This window comes from Eurosta solidaginis, chromosome 3, assembly GCF_040869045.1.
Source record: "Eurosta solidaginis isolate ZX-2024a chromosome 3, ASM4086904v1, whole genome shotgun sequence".
Lineage (NCBI taxonomy): Eukaryota > Metazoa > Arthropoda > Insecta > Diptera > Tephritidae > Eurosta > Eurosta solidaginis.
In genome coordinates this window covers 1,126,721-1,146,679 of record NC_090321.1, presented here as the reverse complement: position 1 = coordinate 1,146,679, position 19,959 = coordinate 1,126,721, and the positions used below count along the sequence as shown (strand labels likewise).

At 42.6% G+C, this 19,959-nt stretch overlaps 1 long non-coding RNA gene across 2 annotated transcripts in view; it reads left to right on the top strand.

Annotated features, from left to right (window-relative positions):
- Positions 1–9,797: 9,797 nt before the first annotated feature.
- The window catches only part of LOC137243064 (uncharacterized), a 34,497-nt gene continuing 24,335 nt past the window's right edge, over positions 9,798–19,959 (top strand). Inside the window, exon 1 of one of the 2 annotated variants that reach the window (XR_010950440.1) lies at positions 9,798–10,088. This is a non-coding gene — a long non-coding RNA (uncharacterized lncRNA). Of the gene's footprint in view, positions 10,089–17,615; positions 18,766–19,959 lie in introns of those variants that run through there. The other variant, XR_010950439.1, reaches the window with a different exon arrangement.

The window sequence follows — 19,959 nt, the reverse complement described above, 5'->3', positions numbered from 1 at the left end:
GCTTTATCGTACCTCGCTTTCATCTTGTCACTCATAATCTTTGCTCGTTGCCTTACCAGATCGTGTATCTCTCTCAGCTCTTCTTCTAAGACATCAGTGGATTTCTTGACATTCCTCTCCGCATCGGCATCTATCCCATACTTCAAATCAGCTGGCAGTCGAAGGTCATTGCCAAAAATTACCTTTGCGGGAGTTTGGCCCGTTGTGTCATGTACTGCCGATCGGTAGGCCATCAAGAATAATGATATGTGTGTATCCCAGTCCTTATGGTACTTGTCGACTACTTTCCTTAAATGCTCCTCCAATGTTCTATTGAAACGTTCCACCATACCATCGGACTGAGGATGCAATGCAGTTGTCCGTGTTTTTCGAATGCCCAACTTCTTGCACAGTTCTTGGAACACAGCTGATTCAAAATTCCTGCCTTGGTCAGAATGTAACTCCATTGGTACACCATACCTTGCAACCCATTCGTTTTTAACCACTTCTGCTACTGTATCTGCTTCTTGGTTTGGGATTGGGTATACCTCTGGCCATTTACTGAAATAATCCATAACCACCAGTACGTATTTGTTTCCGCGGTTGCTAGTAGGAAATGGACCTGCGACATCCATGGCGATCCTTTCAAATGGTGCACCTGAAATATACTGCTTCATCTGGCCATGACTTCGGGTTTTGGGCCCTTTCGCTCCGTTGCATACCTCGCAGTTGGCAATCCACGCGGTGACCGACTGACGGCAACCAACCCAATAGAATCTCTGCTTAATTTTTTCGAGTGTCTTCGTGATTCCAAGATGACCTCCACTTGGACCATTGTGCAGCTCGCTGAGCACGTCAGGAATCCTCTTCCTGGGAACAACTATCAGTTTCTTCTTGCATTGACCATCCTCACTCTCCCATACTCGATGCAAGCAACCGGATATCAATTCTAAACTGTTCCACTGTGCCCAATATGACTTCGCAATGGGACTCTCTGCTGACATCTCCTCTCTGCTTGGTCTTTCGTTTCGTTCGACCCCTTGCATAACATGTGACAGATCTGTATCTTCTAGCTGACACTTTCTTAGTTGTTTCTTGTCCCATTCATCCGTACACGTTATAGTCATTAGCCGGACATCTATAATGTCTTCTTTAGCCTCGGCCTTTGAACAGTGCTTGCATTCCAAACTACATGGCCTTCGTGACATTGCATCGGCATTTCCATGGGTACTACCTTTTCGATGCTCAATGGAAAAGTCATAGCTTTGAAGTCGCTCGATCCACCGTGCCAATTGTCCTTCCGGATTACGGAACTGCAGAAGCCATTTCAATGCTGCGTGATCTGTCCTGACATGGAATCGCTGGCCGTAGAGGTATTTGTGAAAATGTTTAATGCACTCTACCAATGCCAACAGCTCTCCGCGTAACACAGTAGTTCCTCTCTGGTTTTCCAATCGAACGGCTGTAATATGCAACTACCTTCTCCTGTCCATCGACCAGTTGTGATAAAACGCCTCCTATAGCATATCCACTTGCATCTGTATCTAGAATAAATGTTGCTCCTGGAATCGGATATGCTAACATTGGGGCAGTGCACAAACGCTCCTTCAATGTTTGGAAAGCCACTTCTTGCTCCTTCTTCCATTCAAAAGCTTTGTTTTTTCTTGTAAGCTCATGGAGGCTATGGGCTACGCTGGAAAAATTTGGTACAAATCGGCGGTAATATGTGCACAGCCCAAGAAAACTTCTCAATTCATGTAGATTCTGTGGTCTTGGCCAATCCTTTACAGCCTCTATTTTTTCGTTCGCAGTGCAGATGCCCTCTGTCGTTACCTTGTGGCCCAAATAATTGACTTCCTTTTTAAACAGCGCACACTTTTTGGGACTTAACTTCAGACCAGCGCCAGCTATTCTCTGGAAAACTTCCTCCAAGTTCTTAAGATGTTCATCAAAGTTCTTGCCCAATACGATGATGTCGTCCAGGTACACCAAGCATGTTTTCCAATGTAGTCCTTTCAGTACCTGGTCCATGAGTCTCTCAAAAGTAGCTGGTGCATTACAAAGTCCAAAAGGCATCACTGTAAATTGCCAAAGACCATCACCGACACTGAAGGCTGTTTTCTCTCTATCTTCCTCCTTCACCTCCACTTGCCAGTAGCCGCTTTTCAAGTCCAGCGTGGAAAACCATTTCGTACCAGATAGCGAGTCCAGAGTGTCGTCAATTCTTGGCAATGGGTAGCTATCCTTTTTCGTTACGTCATTCAACTTCCGGTAGTCCACGCAAAACCTCATTTTTCCATCCTTTTTTTTTACAAGTACTACCGGTGAGCTCCATGGACTAGGTGATGGTTCGATGACGCCGCTGTCGTTCATTTCTTGAATGATTTGACTCACAACTTCCCGCTTCGCCAGTGGAACACTACGTGGAGCTTGACGGATCGGTCTCGCATCTCCAGTGTCAATTTGATGTTTCACAACGTTGGTGCGGCCTGGTTTAGAATCATCCTGGTCAAATATGTTCGCGTACTTTAGGAGCAGTTGTTTTGCCTTACTCTGATATGCTTCCTCTAGTCCCTGCATCCATGCCGTGATGTCATTTGAAAGATCAGTATTACTAGCTGAAACGTGTTCCTGGAGCTGTTCACAGTTAATAACCACTTCAGCCTCTTGGCATCTTCCCAAAATAGCTCCTTTAGTCAGTTTGAGTGGTGACTTGAACTCATTGAGTACTCTTACCGGAATACGTCCATTTTGTTTTGTCATAGCCAGGGTTTTTCCTACAAGTATGTTTAGTGCTGATTTGTTTGCTGCTTCGACAACCCACAATTTGTTTGTCCCACAATCTCCATCAACCTTTGCCCAGATGACTGCTTCGGATTTTGGTGGTATTTGCTGACTCTCTTCCACCAGCACTCGTTTACTGCTGTAGCCTCTCTCGTAGCCGAAATTAAGTGGTACATCCATGTTTTTATATCGCATCGTCTTGCTTTGCATGTCGATCTTGATGCCCTGGTCGATTAAGAAGTCCACTCCAATTATGATTTCATCAACAATTTCTGCCACTATAAAATTGTGTACTACCATGACGTTCCCAATTGCGACTTCACATTCTACTTCTCCAATTACCTGGGTGTCCTCTCCCGTGGCTGTACGTAATCTTGCTCCAAGCAATGGTCTTATCTTTTTGTTGACTAAATCCGCTCGAATGATGGAATGAGATGCACCCGTATCTACAGTCAATAACCGTTCCTTTCCGTCCACATGTCCTCCAACAGTAAGGTTGCTCGATCTTCTTCCAATCTGCGAGATAGAGATTATGGGGCATTCAATTGCGGGAGCCAGCTGTCGCCCCTTGCGGCTGACTCGATTTAGTTTAACGATTGAGTGGTCTTGGATATTTGCTCATCACCTTCTGCTCTGCGTTTACGACCACCCACATTGTTGGAGCTATTGGGACCGCTGCTGCAATGTCGTGCAACATGACCTGGGTTGCCGCACTTGAAACATTTAATAACTCCGGCATTTTTCTGTTGTGATCCCTTCAGTGCTTCCAAAATAGTGTCTACCCAATCTGGTCTTTCCACTTCTACACGATGAGCTTTGTATGCTGGTTTACTCAATAGTGAGGCCGTTTCCTGAGTCAATGCATGTGATACCGTTTCAGAAAATGTCAGCTTTGGGTTTGCGTATGTAGCTCGCTTCGTTTCCACGTCCCGTATGCCATTTATGAAACTCTGGATTTTTACCCTTTCAGTGTATTCCACGGGTGCGTCCGCATTTGCAAGATGAGCCAATCTTTCAATATCTGAAGCAAACTCCTGCAATGTTTCATTTGCTTTTTGGTAGCGGTTTTGCAACTCAATTTGGAATATCTGTTTCCTATGCTCGCTTCCGTAACGTCTCTCTAAAGCGCTCATCAATGTTTCGTAGTGGTTCCGCTCGTACTCTGGGATGGTCTGTAAGATTTCCGCGGCAGGCCCTTTCAGTGCCACGAACAGAGCTGCAACTTTATCTTCAGCATTCCATTGGTTCACTGCTGCGGTCTTCTCAAACTGTAGCTTAAAGACCTGAAAAGGAACAGAACCGTCAAAGGATGGTGTCTTTACCTTTGGATTACTCGCTGAAACAGCTGGGCGGTTTAGTTGTAACTGCTCCATACGACCTTTTAACGCTTCTATTTCGGCATCAATTTTGTCCTCGAGTTGTAAAATTTTTGCATCCTGCTCTTCCAGTTTCACAAAGAGCTGCGCTGATACCTGTTCCGAAATTTGTGCCGACATTTCAGATATACGTGCCTCTTGCGCTTCCAGTTGAGATGCCAAATATGTCTTCTGTTCTTCCAATTGTGTCTCCATCTTTGATGTAATCTGTGTCGACATTTCTGCCATACGCGTTTCTTGTGCTTCAATCTTCGATGTAATCTGTGTCGACATTTCTGACATACGCGTTTCTTGTGCTTCAATCTTGGATGTTATGCGTGTCTCCTGCGATTCTAGTTGTGATGACATTGTCGATGTTTGAGCAGATATTGCAGCCAAAATCATGTTCAAGTCTGTGCTCGTAACTGTCTGCGATGTTTCGTTTTTCTCTTCAACTTTTGTTACTTCCTCGCCATCAAGATGAAAGTCATACTTTTCCACATCAATTCCTTCCGCTTCCATTGCCTCTCGTAGCCGTGCCTGAAGTTCAAGTTTAACGCCGCTTGTATTCAATCCACGGCTCTCCAACTCCTTCTTTAGTTGCTGGATCTTCAATTCACTGAACTTTGCCATGTCGTTGTTGTCCTCTGGAATTTATTCAACAATTTCTCTTCTGACACCAATTGTTACGAATTTTTTATTTGCAAATCCTCTTATTTGCAATCCTCTGCTAAGTTCGAATCACTAAACTGTTGAATAAATAACTCCAATTTGTAATAATGCAAAATGGCCTTTATTAAAGTACTTCACAATACACTCAAACTGTGCAACGAATAGCTTGCTTAATAACCACACTGACTGATAGCTCAATGAAACTCTACTATTCAAAATAGTACTGCTATTGCTCGCTAGATATCGTCTTAATCGCAACTGCTTGACAACTCAAATCAAACTGAATTACTTCTTACTCGCCTGCATCGCTTTTATAGTTTACGCTGCATACTTCTAGGCTCTTCGATTTCCAGAAGTTACTAGTTGTTTCGGCTACAAAATCGCCAGCCACAACTACGTGCACAAATTATTGCTCTCTCTTGTGACAACTCAGATAAGGTATATGCATGTGTTTGTAGTTTACAGTCTCCCGCACACACATAAGCGTATAAGTAAATTCATCGGTGTGTGACATCTCATCTCTCGCTGCCTTGTATGTAAATGTTGCTCGTCGGAATGTGTACATATGTGTAGACGCAATTATTGATTCGTTTATGTAGATACATAATGATTGAATTATTGATGTGCATTCACGTCACTGCTTAGGAGTGCTGCCATCTCCAGGCCGATGCTAAGCAGTGACGTGAATTCACATCAATAATTCAATCATTATGTATCTACATAAACGAATCAATAATTGCGTCTGCACATATGTACACATTCCGACGAGCACCATTTACATACAAGGCAGCGAGAGATGAGATGTCACACACAGATGAATTTACTTATACGCTTATGTGTGTGCGGGAGACTGTAAACTACAAACTCACATATGTATATCTGAGAAGCGCTAAAAAGTAGACAATTGTAAACAAGTAGGAACTATATGAGAACTATACACACACGAATATAGTTGGTAAGTTCTGGAAATGGAAGAGCCTAGAAGTATGCAGTGTAAACTATAAAAGCGGGGCAGGCGAGTAAGAAGTAATTCAGTTTGAGTTGAGCAATCAATCAGTTATTGATTAAGCACGCGATCTGGCGGCCAATAGTAGAGTTTAATTTGAGTTATCAATCAGTTTGGTTATTAAGCCAGCGAGTAGCAAAGTATAAGTGTAATTGTGAAGTACTTTAATAAAGGCCATTTTTCCATTATTCAATATTGGAGTTATTTATTCAACAGTTTAGCGATACGAACTTAGCAGAGGATTGCAAATAAGAGGATTTGCAAGCAAATTCGTTACAATACTTTCGCCTCTGAAAGCTTGGCCTCTTTCACCCAAAAATAAAATAGTGTCCAAAATTCTATATAAAATTTCTTTCCACTTTTGAGTTTCAGTGATTAGCTGTTCATTGATAAGTGTATCAATTGTAGCCTCCTTTTGAATTAGATTTTGTAAAGATCGCCATTGAATATAACATTTAATGTGATCTTCAGTACAATTCGAATATCCGCCAGGATTTTAGGTCGATTTAAAGTATTGGTGCTTAACAGACGACATGGTGGGCAATAAAAAGCATTGCTATTGGCATTCCACACCAACCAGTCACGCTCCACTTTCTCTCCATTTGGCAAGATTCTGTTTAACAACGAGGTACGAAATGCCTTGTCATGACGATCACGTGGAAAAATAACAGGACACTTTTGATGACCTCGTCGAATTATTTCGTTGACTTCTTCAAATTTCAAAAACTCATTATTCACGGTACCGATGTCGAAGTCGTTTAAATAATTTGGACTTTGATACAGAGTTGGTGGTATTGTTGGAAGACTTTTTGAAGATGAACCTTCATCAGTGTCACCACGAAACTTTACGATTTCGGGTTCATGTAAACATATATTTTTGTTTGATGTTTTTATTGTCTCCTCACTGTTCGAAGGCCCATGCAAAAAATTATTATAATATATATTTAATATTATTATATTAAATTATCAATAGTCGAATCGGATGCGGAACCTGAATGGTTTTAAGCCAGCTGCCAAATTAAATATTTATTCTTAAATTTTAAGGAAAATAACTTCTAATTATTTTTCACACTTCACTATAATATTAAAACGAAATGCAGATATTCGTTGCTTTTGAAATTCGGCTTAAAGATTGCACATGGTACAACTAAAGACTCCTGAATTAAAAAAATGTCTTAGTACCTCTAAATCTCGGGCCCCCTCAGAAACCCCGGGCCCGGGGGGAATCCGCCCATTCCTCCTCCCCTCTCGTCGGGCCTGTTGTACCCTATTTAGGAGAATTCTTATCAGCTTTCGACACGAACTGTTTCTCCAAAGCGTAGCTCCGGAATGGAAGTTACTAAAGCGATGAGACGAAAAGTGCCGAAGAAGATATTATATTTTTATAGCGAAAATTAACAAATTTGATATGAAATTTTTGGAAGTCGAAATCGACAAAGAAGATTCGGAATAATTGAAAAGTAATACAGTGGCCTTAACAAAAGATTGGCATCATTTTTATGTCAAAACCGAAGATGAAGGAGAGGGATGGCATAACAAACTAAAAAATGCAAAAATTAAGTAAAAACTCAAAACTGAAATGTCTTTACGAAGATCATTGTGAATGATGACAAAGTGTGATCTCTTCTGCATAAACGTCAAAATTCCAAAGTGATTGGATCACCTGATTCGTATTTGACTATTGCTGTCTCATTCTGTATCTCTTTCTATCACCCGCTGAAGATAGGCGCCGCCATATTGAACAGCCTGTCAAAACGCTGAAAAGTAGCCATATTGACCAGCCTGTCAGGCAGTTGACAGATAAGAGATCACACTTTGTCATCATTCACAATGACGAAGATATTCTTGTAATTGACTTGCTGATGTTGGAGATTTGTAATGAAAATGACTACTGTTTTGTCTTCAAGGTTGCATTCCGAGCGACGCATACAATCGATGTTAGGCAAGGTGCACACGAGGCTACGTGTCATAGACGCGTACAAGATATTTCATATAGCTACATTTCTCTACGCCTCAAGATCTGCACACGAAGCTACTTTCGAGCGTCGCTACAAAAAGCAAACAATTATTGAAAAAAATAAAAAATTTAATTTCTTCAGCTATATCCGTTCCCGAAACCAAAGGAAAATAGGTATTAAACGTTGTTTGCATCCCCGTGCCTTTGTAAATTTTGGAAGGCAATTTTAAACCAGCGCGGACTAGAGAAAGGGCTAATTTCTGGTTTCCAACACTTTTTAGCCTTTTAAACGCTTCAACAATGTCTAACCAAGCTGTTATGGTGTTTAATAACTCTTTTTCGCTTTGGTAATATACCTTTCATGCACTTTTAAACAAACATCTTGTTCTTCCTTTTTTTCAAGCGTACGTACGCTCAGCGACCAACATTGCTGTACGCTTAGCTACACGAAAATTTCATGCTTTGTCGCTTTCATGCAGCTGACGCCTCGTATGCAGCTCTCCATTCAAATACATGTGTTCGGGTCAAAGCGTACAAATTTCGCCTGCAGCGTCTATGGCGCGTAGCCTCGTGTTCACCTTGCCTTACTGCGCCATATGCTCAGCGACCATAGTGTATAGGTACACTATGTCAGCGACTACTAAACTTTAAGCCGGAGTCATTGGTGCCGTATGTCGTATCGCTACGACGGTAAACCAAAACCCAATTGGTTGCCTACGATACGGTTACGACCTTAGCGGCACCAATAATCGATTGCATTGATTCTCATAAGATTGGTGGAATCAGCTGTTATAAGGTTACCGATACGGTTACCGATAAAGCACCAATGTCTCCAGCTTTAGAGAATCACCCTTATCGCGAAGCTGACACGGAAAAGTGTTCGCCTTCAGTTCGGGTAAACTTTTACCGCCTATCGGCAATTTCGGGCGAGCGAAAGTTCACTACGAAACAGCTGCTGCTATATTGTGAATTAGCAATGAACAAATAATTTACTTGCAATTGTGTAAATTTTGTAAACAAGCACATATTTCCATAAAAGGCAACAAAAATAGAGATAAAAATGTATAGTATTGCACTTAGGTTGGTATTGATTGAGCGCGCGGAGAATATAAATGTGAAAGCGAGCGATTGGGAGGCAATTAAGAGACTGTTCTAACCCTTTGTCGCTAACTGATCCACTGTAAGTTAAAAACTTCTATTTTCAGCACTTTTGAACAAAAAGTTTAGTTTTTTCAATTAGTTTTCAGCAATAATAGAGACTAAATAAGCCGGCATTCAAATATTTGCTAGATATTGCTAACAGCCCTTTGCCACCATTGAAGCAAAAATTTCGAGTTCCAACAATAGGAAATCAAAAAGGCGTTGGAAAGGACCATGAGGTGGGTCGTAGCCACTCTTGTTTCACTGATATACTTTCAGAGGTGGTGAACATTTTGGAACCGTTGCTTTGTCCGCAATGGATAACTTGGCCGACTTTAAAAGAGCAACTTCAAACTGCACACGATTTTTATACAAAGTTTGGAATACTAGGAGTTGTAGGGTATTGGGCCCGCCTCCTGTCCCCTTTAAATAAATTGTATTTGTTTAAGTGAGGAAAAAAAAAAGGAAGTATTCACCCACAACCGTAAGTTATATCTTTAAATATAAAATCATCCGAGGTAGCACTTGCGCGGTCACCATCATACTCGCGTGATTGGTTCTCTAATCCCACCTAGCCCTTGCGCGGTTGAAAGACGGATTAAATCCCGAATTACCTTCCTCTACGTAACTATTCAAATTTCATCAAATTTTCTTTCCATTGTGGAATTATTTATCTTTAAAGTATCATATTTGCTATCTGAAATATCAACCTTGAAATTCCTATTGTTAATTTTAAGTATTAAATTCAATAAATGAATTAGAATTGAATTCAAATCCATTTGCGTCAATGCGTTAAACATTTGGTCCTTGCGAGCCAAATTTGAATAAGTGGCAACGCAAAAAGTACAACACTGCATATATCGCTATCGCCCCATCGCTAACTTTTTCACTCGAACTTTTTCAACTTGCGCGTGTGCTCTCAAATTTTCAACAATTTAAAGTAAAGTTTAAATTAAACTAAAAGTAAGTTCAAAGTGAAGTGCTAAAAACTGAATTTAGCAAACACAAATCTGTGGTCTCCAACAATTTGCACACAACAGCATTATTTTGAGAAGTAGTCCAGTGGACAAAAAGAAAAAAGCCGGTCACAAGCATCTGGCGAAATTATTGCGGCAAATCACTATTGTGGCAAATTCATTTGTGAAGAAATTCCGGAAAATACCTATTGCGGCATGAGAACCGTCAGGATTCGAACGTAAGTCCATCAATTGACATTTTTTCAAGAACATACATATATTGGCATATAAACCCGGTGTAGTTAACGGGAACTGGTATATGCGCATATACACACGTATATATATATGTTCTTCCAGTACGGTATCTTGCGAATAGCGGGATGCCTTTTCCACAGTTACACGGCATACATAGTTTTTTCGCTCGTAGCTTACGCTAGCAACCTCTATTTTGGCTTTTACATATGCATATGTACATATGTATATTTATTTAGTTACAAATTGCATGTAACTCACGCTATTTGCGCTAGCAGACCAAACAATCTCCTTTCCCTTTAAATTAACTTGCGTTTCAAAAAGTTAACGAAAATCCAAATTTTGTACGAAAATTTTCTCAAATTTAATAAATTCCATATTTGAGTTTTCCCAGTTACGTATATACATACAACGCCACTAGTTGCTGAGGTGCATATACATAGAAACGTCGGTTTGTATGCATGTGTTTTACACATTCCAAGCACCAACAATCTTAAAAGCTGCGCACTCCAGCACGTATGTAAATAAATGCGTTATTACGTTGCTTGCGGTCAACCCATACATCTTTAGAGAAAACCGCTTATCTTGGGTTTCTCAAATATTGAAGATCACACGTTATTTTGCATATAACGTGTTTGCTACCACTCTTATCTACATATCTCCATCATTATCCATCAATTCTACACATACCACGTTTATTTATACATCACACAAACATTTTGTATCACAAAACATTCAACATCATACGTATATTTCAGTGAATTCGGGGGAAATTCCCTAGTAAACCGTGCTAAGTTTCTTTTTATGAAATCCCTTCGATATCAGTGGGGCATTCCATAATTAACATTGCTTAGTTTCTTTCGGTGAAGCTCTTCGTGAGCAGTGCAAAACCGATTAAGTGCCCATTCGTTTTCGAAAAATCGTTATCCCTCTGAGCGACAGACGGAAATTCCTCTCTCCAAATAAGTGTTTCTCGGCTTGCGTCTGAAGTGTTGAAGTTTCTAATTCTAAACCCGAATCTTCGTGCACGATACCACTTGTGAACTAAAATAATCTCCACCCAGCTTGTCTTCCTGGTCATTTTTATCAAATCAAACCCTTGATACTGTCTCCAACCATGCCTTCCCCACAACAAATTTCAGCTTTGTGCTGACTCTTTCTACATCTGTAAATCACATATATTGGATCAATTAAAAATCCTCCGTGGGAATTCATTAGAGTCCGGCAATACCTCCCATGGAAATCCAACAGGGCCAGGCAATACCTCCCGTCAGTCTCTGCCTTTCGATCCAAGCTCGGTGTCGTGTCTCAAGGTGGCACCGTGTGATACAGAAATCTTTTACGGTAGTTATGAGGAGTGTCCATCCTTTCGTGATATTTTCACGGCCGTTTACCTCAATCATCCCAAACTGACTCCCGTACAGAAACTCTATCACTTGCAAAATAAGGCTCGAGGAAAGGCAGGCGCGATCGTAAAGCAGTACCCTTTGTCCGATGACAATTTTTCATTAGCATGGGAAGCGCTAAAAGCCCGATTAGAAAACAAACGAATCTTAATAGATAAACAATTGAAATTGCTTTTCAACATTCCTCAAGCTACCTCGGAGAGTAGTGAAGGAATTCAAAAGATACAGAACACCGTCAATGATTGTCTTGTGATCCTAAAGACGCAAGAAATTTCCGTTTCCTAGTGGGACCCCATTTTAATTTTTTATGTTCCTCAAAGCTACCAGAGGAAACGCTGTCTCTGTGGGAGCAGTCCCTCGAATCTAGGAAGGAGCTTCCTAACTGGTCCCAGATGAACCAGTTTCTGGCCAAGCGTTACGAAGTGGTTGAACGCCTACAGGAATATAAAGGCACTAAATCACGCACTTCGTTCCCATCGAAACCCTCGCCTAAAATTTAATCCTATCACTCTCAAGAAAAACTTGCGTTCACTTGTAGATTATGCAACGACAGTCATCCCTTGAAATCTTGCCCCGAATTCCGAAAACTAAGCATACCAGAGCGTACCAAATTTGTGAAGGATATCCGGTTTTGCACGAATTTCTTCGCTTACAACCATTCATCTACCAACTGTTCCAGTGCCTTCCGATGTCTGCACTGTAAGAAAAACCATCACACCATGTTACACCTTCCCTTAACCAACCAGCCCGAATCAAAGGCTACGCCGCAAAAAAGGCAACCAATCTATTACACACCGAATCTTCCCAAGAGTCCAGGCATCCAATCTTCAATCTAACCGAGTGCAGTTGGGAAGAGTCTCCTTCTCCCAAAAACCTGACTCCGAAGTTCAGGCTAATTTCTCCACCAACAACGAGAAAACACTCCTTCCCACAGCCCTAGTGAGCATCGAACACACGCTAAAAATACAACACCGTTTAAAACTACCTACCTATAAAGAAAACTTCTCAGTGTTGTTGTTGTTGTTGTTGTAGCAATGCTCGCCCCACCTTATAGCCGCGACCGATCACAAATTGTCATCAATATCCTCTAACGGGAGTCCAAGGAAACTTGCCGTTTCAACAGGGGTGGACCATAAGGAAAGGGGTGTTAGAGGCGTTGGTTCCACATTACAATTAAAGAGATGGTTGGTGTCATGTGGGGACACATTGCAAGCGGGGCATACATTTTGTATGTCGGGGTTGATTCTGGATAGGTAAGAGTTTAACCTGTTACAGTATCCAGAACGAAGTTGAGCAAGAGTGACACGCGTTTCCCTGGGGAGTATGCGTTCCTCTTCTGCGAGTTCTGGATATTTTTCTTCAAGTACTGGATTCACCGGGCAATTCCCGACATAAAGGTCCGACGCATGTCTATGGAGTTCACCAAGGACCTGCTTGTGTTTTTTCGCTTCATACGGCTGGGTTTTCAGGTGCCGTATTTCCTCAAAATGCTTACGGAGATGACTCCTTAGGCCCCTAGGCGGTGCTGGTTCGTCAATCAGATGTCTGTTGGGATGCCCAGGTTTCTGGGTATTCAACAGAAACTGTTTGGTCAGCATCTCATTTCTCTCCCTGATGGGGAGTATTCTCGCCTCATTATGCAGATGGTGTTCTGGGGACATAAGAAGACAGCCCGTGGCGATTCTGAGAGCAGTATTTTGGCAGGCCTGTAGTTTCTTCCAGTGGGTGGTTTTTAGGCTTGGCGACCATATGGGTGACGCGTAGCACGTAATCGGCTGGCTAATTGCTTTGTATGTGGTCAAGAGCGTTTCTTTATCTTTTCCCCAGGTACTGCCAGCAAGGGATTTGAGGATTTTATTACGGCTCTGAATTCTTGGAACAATTGGTTTTTAGGCTTGGCGACCATATGGGTGACGCGTAGCACGTAATCGGCTGGCTAATTGCTTTGTATGTGGTCAAGAGCGTTTCTTTATCTTTTCCCCAGGTACTGCCAGCAAGGGATTTGAGGATTTTATTACGGCTCTGAATTCTTGGAACAATTGCGGTTGCGTGCGCACCAAAATGTAGATCCTGATCAAACGTCACACCCAAGATTTTGGGGTGTAGGACAGTCGGTAGCGTAGTGCCATCGACGTGGATGTTCAATATGGTCGACATTTGGGGCGTCCATGTTGTAAATAAGGTCGCGGAAGATTTAGTCGGTGACAATGCCAGGTTTCGCGAGGCGAAAAAACTGGAGAGATCAGGGAGATAGCCGTTTATTTTATTGCATAGCTCATCGATCTCTGGGCCTGGGCCTGTGGCCATTATTGTGCAGTCATCGGCGTAGGAAACGCTTGTGACTCCTTCCGGTGGTGAAGGTAGCTTAGATATGTAGAAATTAAACAAAAGCGGGGATAGGACACCACCCTGTGGTACCCCTTGTTTAATTCTCCTTTGTTTTAATGTTTCGTTTCTGAATTGCACCGATGCCTGCCGACCACCCAGATAATTTGCGGTCCACCTTTTAAGACATGGGGGAAGGGTAGACCCTTCCAGGTCTTGCAGTAACGAGCCATGGTTGACCGTATCAAAAGCTTTTGATAGGTCTAACGCTACGAGTACTGTTCTATGGTGGGGATATTGATTCAAACCGCAATTTATCTGGGTGCTAATGACATTTAGCGCGGAGGTAGTTCTATGGAGTTTTCTGAAGCCATGCTGATGAGGGGCTAGCTGCAAATGTGCTTGGAAATAAGGGAGCAAAATGGCTTCAAGCGTCTTTGCCACTGGCGATAGGAGAGATATCGGACGATATGACTCACCTACGTTAGCTGGTTTCCCAGGCTTTAGTAGCGAGACCACCTTGGCCATTTTCCATTTCTCGGGTATGACAAAGGTGGAAAGAGACAGGTTGAAGACATGCGCTAAATATTTGAAACCCTCTTTCCCTAGGTTTTTAAGCATCGGCATGGCTATGCCGTCTGGGCCCAATGCTTTGGATGGTTTAGCGCGACCAATGGCGTCCTCAACCTCTCTAGCGGTGATGGTAATTGGTGGCGCGCTGAGTTTGTGTTTATGTGCGTGTCTATTGGCTCTCCGTCTATCTTTGTCGACCGTAGGATGCATTATATATTGTCGGCAGAAAGCGCTCGCGCATTTTTTCGCATCCGACAGCACCTTATCGCCAAAGGCGATGGAAACTTTGTCTTTGTGCTTAGTCGGATTCGATAGGGACTTTACGGTGGACCAAAGTTTACCTACACCGGTAGAGGTTACAACCTCTTAGGTGCTCTTCCCATTTCGCCCGCTTGTGTTCGTCCACAAGCAATCTGATGCGTTGGTTTATATCCCTTATTTGGGGGTCGCCTGGATCAAGCTGTCTTATAAGGTCGCGTTCCCTCGCTAAGCTCGCGGCCTCCGCCGGGAAGTGGGGCCGGATTTCGGGAATTCTCCCGGCGGGAATGAAATGTGCCGAGACGGATTCAATGACCTTACGGAAGGCACGCTCCCCTTGGCGGGCATCAGTCGGGATAGGGAGGGCAGCAAAGCTGCTGTCTGTTGCAGATTTATATTCTTCCCACTTTCCTTTTTTGAAGTTTATGAAAGTGCGTTTTTCGGTGACGATGAAGTCGGCGGTACGCTCGAACGAAATAAGTATGGGCAGGTGGTCGGATGCCAATGTTACCATCGGCTGCCAGTTGACGCAGTTTACGAGTTCTGCGCTCACGATTGAGATATCTGGCGAGCTATGACAGCTTCCTACCATACGTGTGGGGGCGTCTCCGTTTATTGTGCAGAACGTCGTTTCGTCTATTTGATCCGCCAACATCTCACCCCTACTGTCCGCCCACAAGTTTGAATGCCATAGGTCGTGATGGGCATTGAAATCGCCTAAGATAATGCGATTGTTGCCAGTGAGTAAGGCCTCGATATTAGGGCGGTATCCACTGGGGCAACAGGTGACAGGAGGGATGTAGATGTTGATGATTTCTAGATTTGCATCGCCTGACCGGACAGATAGGCCTTGACGTTCTAAGACATTGTCCCTGCGGTCGATGCCAGGATCAAATATATAATATTGCACAGAGTGGTGTATAATAAACGCGAGGCCGCCTCCATTTCCGCTCTCGCGGTCTTTCCTGTGGACATTATAACCAGAGCAGGTCTGCAATGCATATCTTGCTGTGAGTTTAGTCTCTTGAATCGAAGCAATGCGGATGTTGTGCCGCTTCATGAAATCGACTATCTCCGTAATCTTCCCAGTTAGTCCATTACAGTTGAACTGCAGAATTCTGAAGTGCATGAGGGGTGACGCCGCCACTCTAGGGGTAAGTGACGGGTGACTACGCCCAGGTTGTGGAAGGCCAGGACGCAATTGCTGTTGTGGCCTTGGGACTGGGCGCCCTTGGGCAAGCATTGGGGTACCCGGATGATTTGGGTTTGCGACCTGGCAACATGGCGCGATGAAACCCGTCGAGGGGTTGCCGTCGCGGAGACCAGAACATCTAGGAAAGTGGCACCACCCAAGGCAGGAGCTGCATTGAGCGGATGTCGCAAACCTATATATTCTGTGCTGGCAGACGGTGCAAACGGAGGCAGGGACTAAGAGTCTGTTTCCCTGACCTGCACGATTGCTGCCAGAAAAGAGGGGGGGAGAAGAAGACGGGGGCAGGGGCTGATGCTCAGCATTGCTACCAGCTCTACTACGAAGGTAGTAGTTATGAGTGGTATCAGCTGTTTGAGTTGTTGGCGCCGTGGGGCGCGAGCAGCAGCGGGTACTTGTTGTGGCTTGCTGAGCAGCGAAGCTGCTGGAAGGCAGTGGGGATACGCTTAGGCGTAGACTACGGGACGCCCTTGGGCGTGAGCAGCAAGGAGCCACAAAAGATTTATAAAAGTTACGTGGACGTCGGGTTTAGGGATCAAGCCCAGAACAACCTGTCCGATGCAACCATCCCTTACACGAGACACACTGAACAGAGTTTGACCGTCCTAAAAAGATTCTTTTCCGGCAGATGCAGCAAAACCATTTCTCAGGACCGGGGTCAGGAGACGGACCCGGATTGGATTCGATACCTTCCCGGAGCAAGAAAATATGGAGCAGTCCCGCTGCAAGGAGCTGCTGGGAGGATGACAATTTGTGGGAGGGACGCAACAAATTAAATGGGGTTACACTGAAATGACAGTCCTTGGTCGGGAAAAATCCCGAGTCGCTCCGGTACATAGAACCGACTGCCTTGGGAAGCGCCAGCGGGTTAGGGGGTCAGAATATTCCCGCGGTAGGTATGCCTGTCGTAAGAGGCGACTAAAATACCAGATTCAAAGGGCTGTGTAGCGCAACCCTTCAGGTTGCTAGCGTAATATATAGCTTCTCCAAACCCAATTGTCAACCTCACCTATCCGCGACAAATCCTGTTTCACTAATAAACGAGGCTCTGGCGACCCCAAGCTCCTCATGGAACCTGGGGTGGGGGAGGAGGCCTGAAGGTTTAATGTGGCCACATAAATTGTTCCCGAGATGGTCGGGCTAGCACCTTAATGGTGCTGTGGTACCGAAGCGTACCGGATCTGTATCCGGCAAAGGACCATTACATCGATAACACTCCCCAAAGCCTTCGGGGAGCAACCTTATCGCTACAACAACAACGAGAAAGCCCGGATCAAAGGCTACCAATCACACTTTCTACAAATACCACCAACCTATTGCGAACCGAATCCTCTCTGCATACCAGACATCCCATCCTCTATCTAACCTCTATCAGACCCATCGTCTTCCAAAAAGTCTGAAATTTAGGCAAATGTTCCAACAAAAAGCAAGAAATTTATACTCTCTACCCCTAGAGAAAAAACAACATTTATTAGCGAAAAGTTGCAATCTATAGCCAAGGGCACCACTTCTATTATATTGCTAATATATTTCATTTCCCTTTCCCACAATGGTTTTTCATCCATTTCACATCATGGCTTCTCAAAAACTAATTTTGAAATATCGCATATAGTCGACACATACATGCTGGAACTGTGCATATATATATTGGAACTGTGTGGAGTTTTTCTAATGGCTCACAGTATCAAACATTTATATAATCTTCCCATCTCAAAAACAATTTTACTCTCCCGAGTGAAAAATCCTCCAAACATATGGAGAATACATTTATCTAACGTTATTTCTACAAACATACAAAATATTGGAATCCCCAAATCTCCCAACTACAGACCACGGGCCTCACATGAATCAACACTCCAGTTCCTTCGGAGTCCAGCGTGTCTCAACTTGGACGAGAAATATCTTTTCAACATTTTTTTCATTTTGGTTTTGTCAAGCCTCTTGCGAGAAGTACGATAAAAATCCCGTTTGATCTCTAAATAAAATCTTATCATATACAGTCCACTTTCGAAAACTATCCATCATCGAGCTGTGGCGCAGACCCGGAAGTAAATAATCGGGATATAACGCAGCTAACGAAACTCATTGTTGAGTTCAACAACATCGTACTAAAATCTATCTATCAGAAGCGGCATCGTATCAGGATGCCAGCATACCAGTTCTTTCTCGGTTCTGCTGTCATTTCTATTTCTGCATCATTAATCATCCTAACAATATGTCTTTGAAGATTACTAAAAGTGACTTTAATTACAGAAACTATTTTCGGGAATCAATTATCATCATCCACAAAATCATATCGGCTGGGATGGAAATTCAGCCATCAGAAATTCATCATTCAAACATCGATTTCTTCAAAGTTGTACAAACTACAACAATCACACTTCCGAATTATACGTACCTATCAGATTATCTTTAACTTTCAACCTGTAGATATTATTCAACGGTTTAGTCTTGCACAAGTGCAAGGCGGCCGCCATGTTTAAGAGAGTTGTGCTCACTTAAATAGCAAATGATATTCCTGTCCTTAATTGACCTTTTGTCACCTAATCCCACCTGTGACTTGCGATCACTTCTCCAAGTGACTTGCGTTCACTTCACTAGTTATGACTTGCGTTCATACAACCCTGTCGATAGAGAAGCCTGGAGTTGCCATCCAGTGCTTCCAGTCAACAGTGTTGGAATTGCTTTCCATCACTAATCTATTCTATAAATACAAGTGCAATGCATTAACTCGCTCTCTCGTTTACGGGGAACACTAAACACATATCAACTAATATCATCTACTTTTATCAAATTTTCATCGGATCATCAATTACGGAGCGAGTACGAACATCATCACCTACGCCACAGCCAACTCCAGGAAAAAAGAAAAGGAAGTATTCACCCACAACCGTAAGTTATATCTTTAAATATAAAATCATCCGAGGTAGCACTTGCGCTGCATTAACCCCCTAACCCCATCTAACCATTGCGCGGTCACCATCATACTATCGTGATTGGTTCTCTAATCCCACCTAGCCCTTGCGCGGTCGCAAGACGGATTAAATCCCGAATTATCTTCCTTTACGTAACTATTCAAATTTCATCAAATTCTCTTTCCATTGTGGAATTATTTATCTTTAAAGTATCATATTTGCTATCTGAAATATCAACCTTGAAATTCCAATTGTTAATTTTAAGTATTAAATTCAATAAATGAATTAGAATTGAATTCAAATCCATTTGCGTCAATGCGTTAAACAGTATTTAAACATAAAGTAAGCTGCTTCCAAAAGTCCGGCACTTCCTCCCGATCATCTTGTCAAGCAGCATTTCCGATTGTGCATTATTTATTGACGTACTCCTAATAATAAAAGTACATATAATTATAAGAATATCAAATTTCAAAACCAAAAATTACTTACATTTTGTTTTCCTCTCGTTCGCCTGTAAAATATAAGTGAATAAATTTGGGCTTCCCCGCTATTCATTTCGCCCTAACAAAGAGTTACCGATAAGGTGAAATCTTTTTCGAACACGAAAAATTGTTTCGCCACCCTCTGCGATAGGTGAACAAAAACTGTCAATATTTTCGGGTGAAAATAAAACTCGCGATAAGGGTGAATAAGAATACGTGTGGATTGAGTGCGAACACTATTTGCCAAAGTCTGGTGTAAATGATTTTTCAATTTAAACCGTTTACACAATTTATTATAAGACATTTATAAAGTTTAATAAGTCCTCCTAGTACTTATATTGTAATTAATTTTAGGAAACTCGCGATAATTCTGCCCTTTTGTTATCGTTCGAATCGGCAAACTGTCGAACAAATAACTCAAACATACAGTACAGCAAACTGTTTTTTATTTACAACACTACTGTAGTAGTAAACTACCCTGCAAAAATTGTTGGATTACGTGTTCCATTTTCTTCATGTACTCTAACAATACTCCTTTGCAATGCGTTTGCGGACCACCATCAGCCGATCATTGCTCGTTTTTTAACGACCGTGATCACGACACGATGACGATCGAACAGAGTTGCCAAAAGTAAAATATTACATACAAATAACTGATAATAAAATTTTACTATGGCAACTCTGATAAT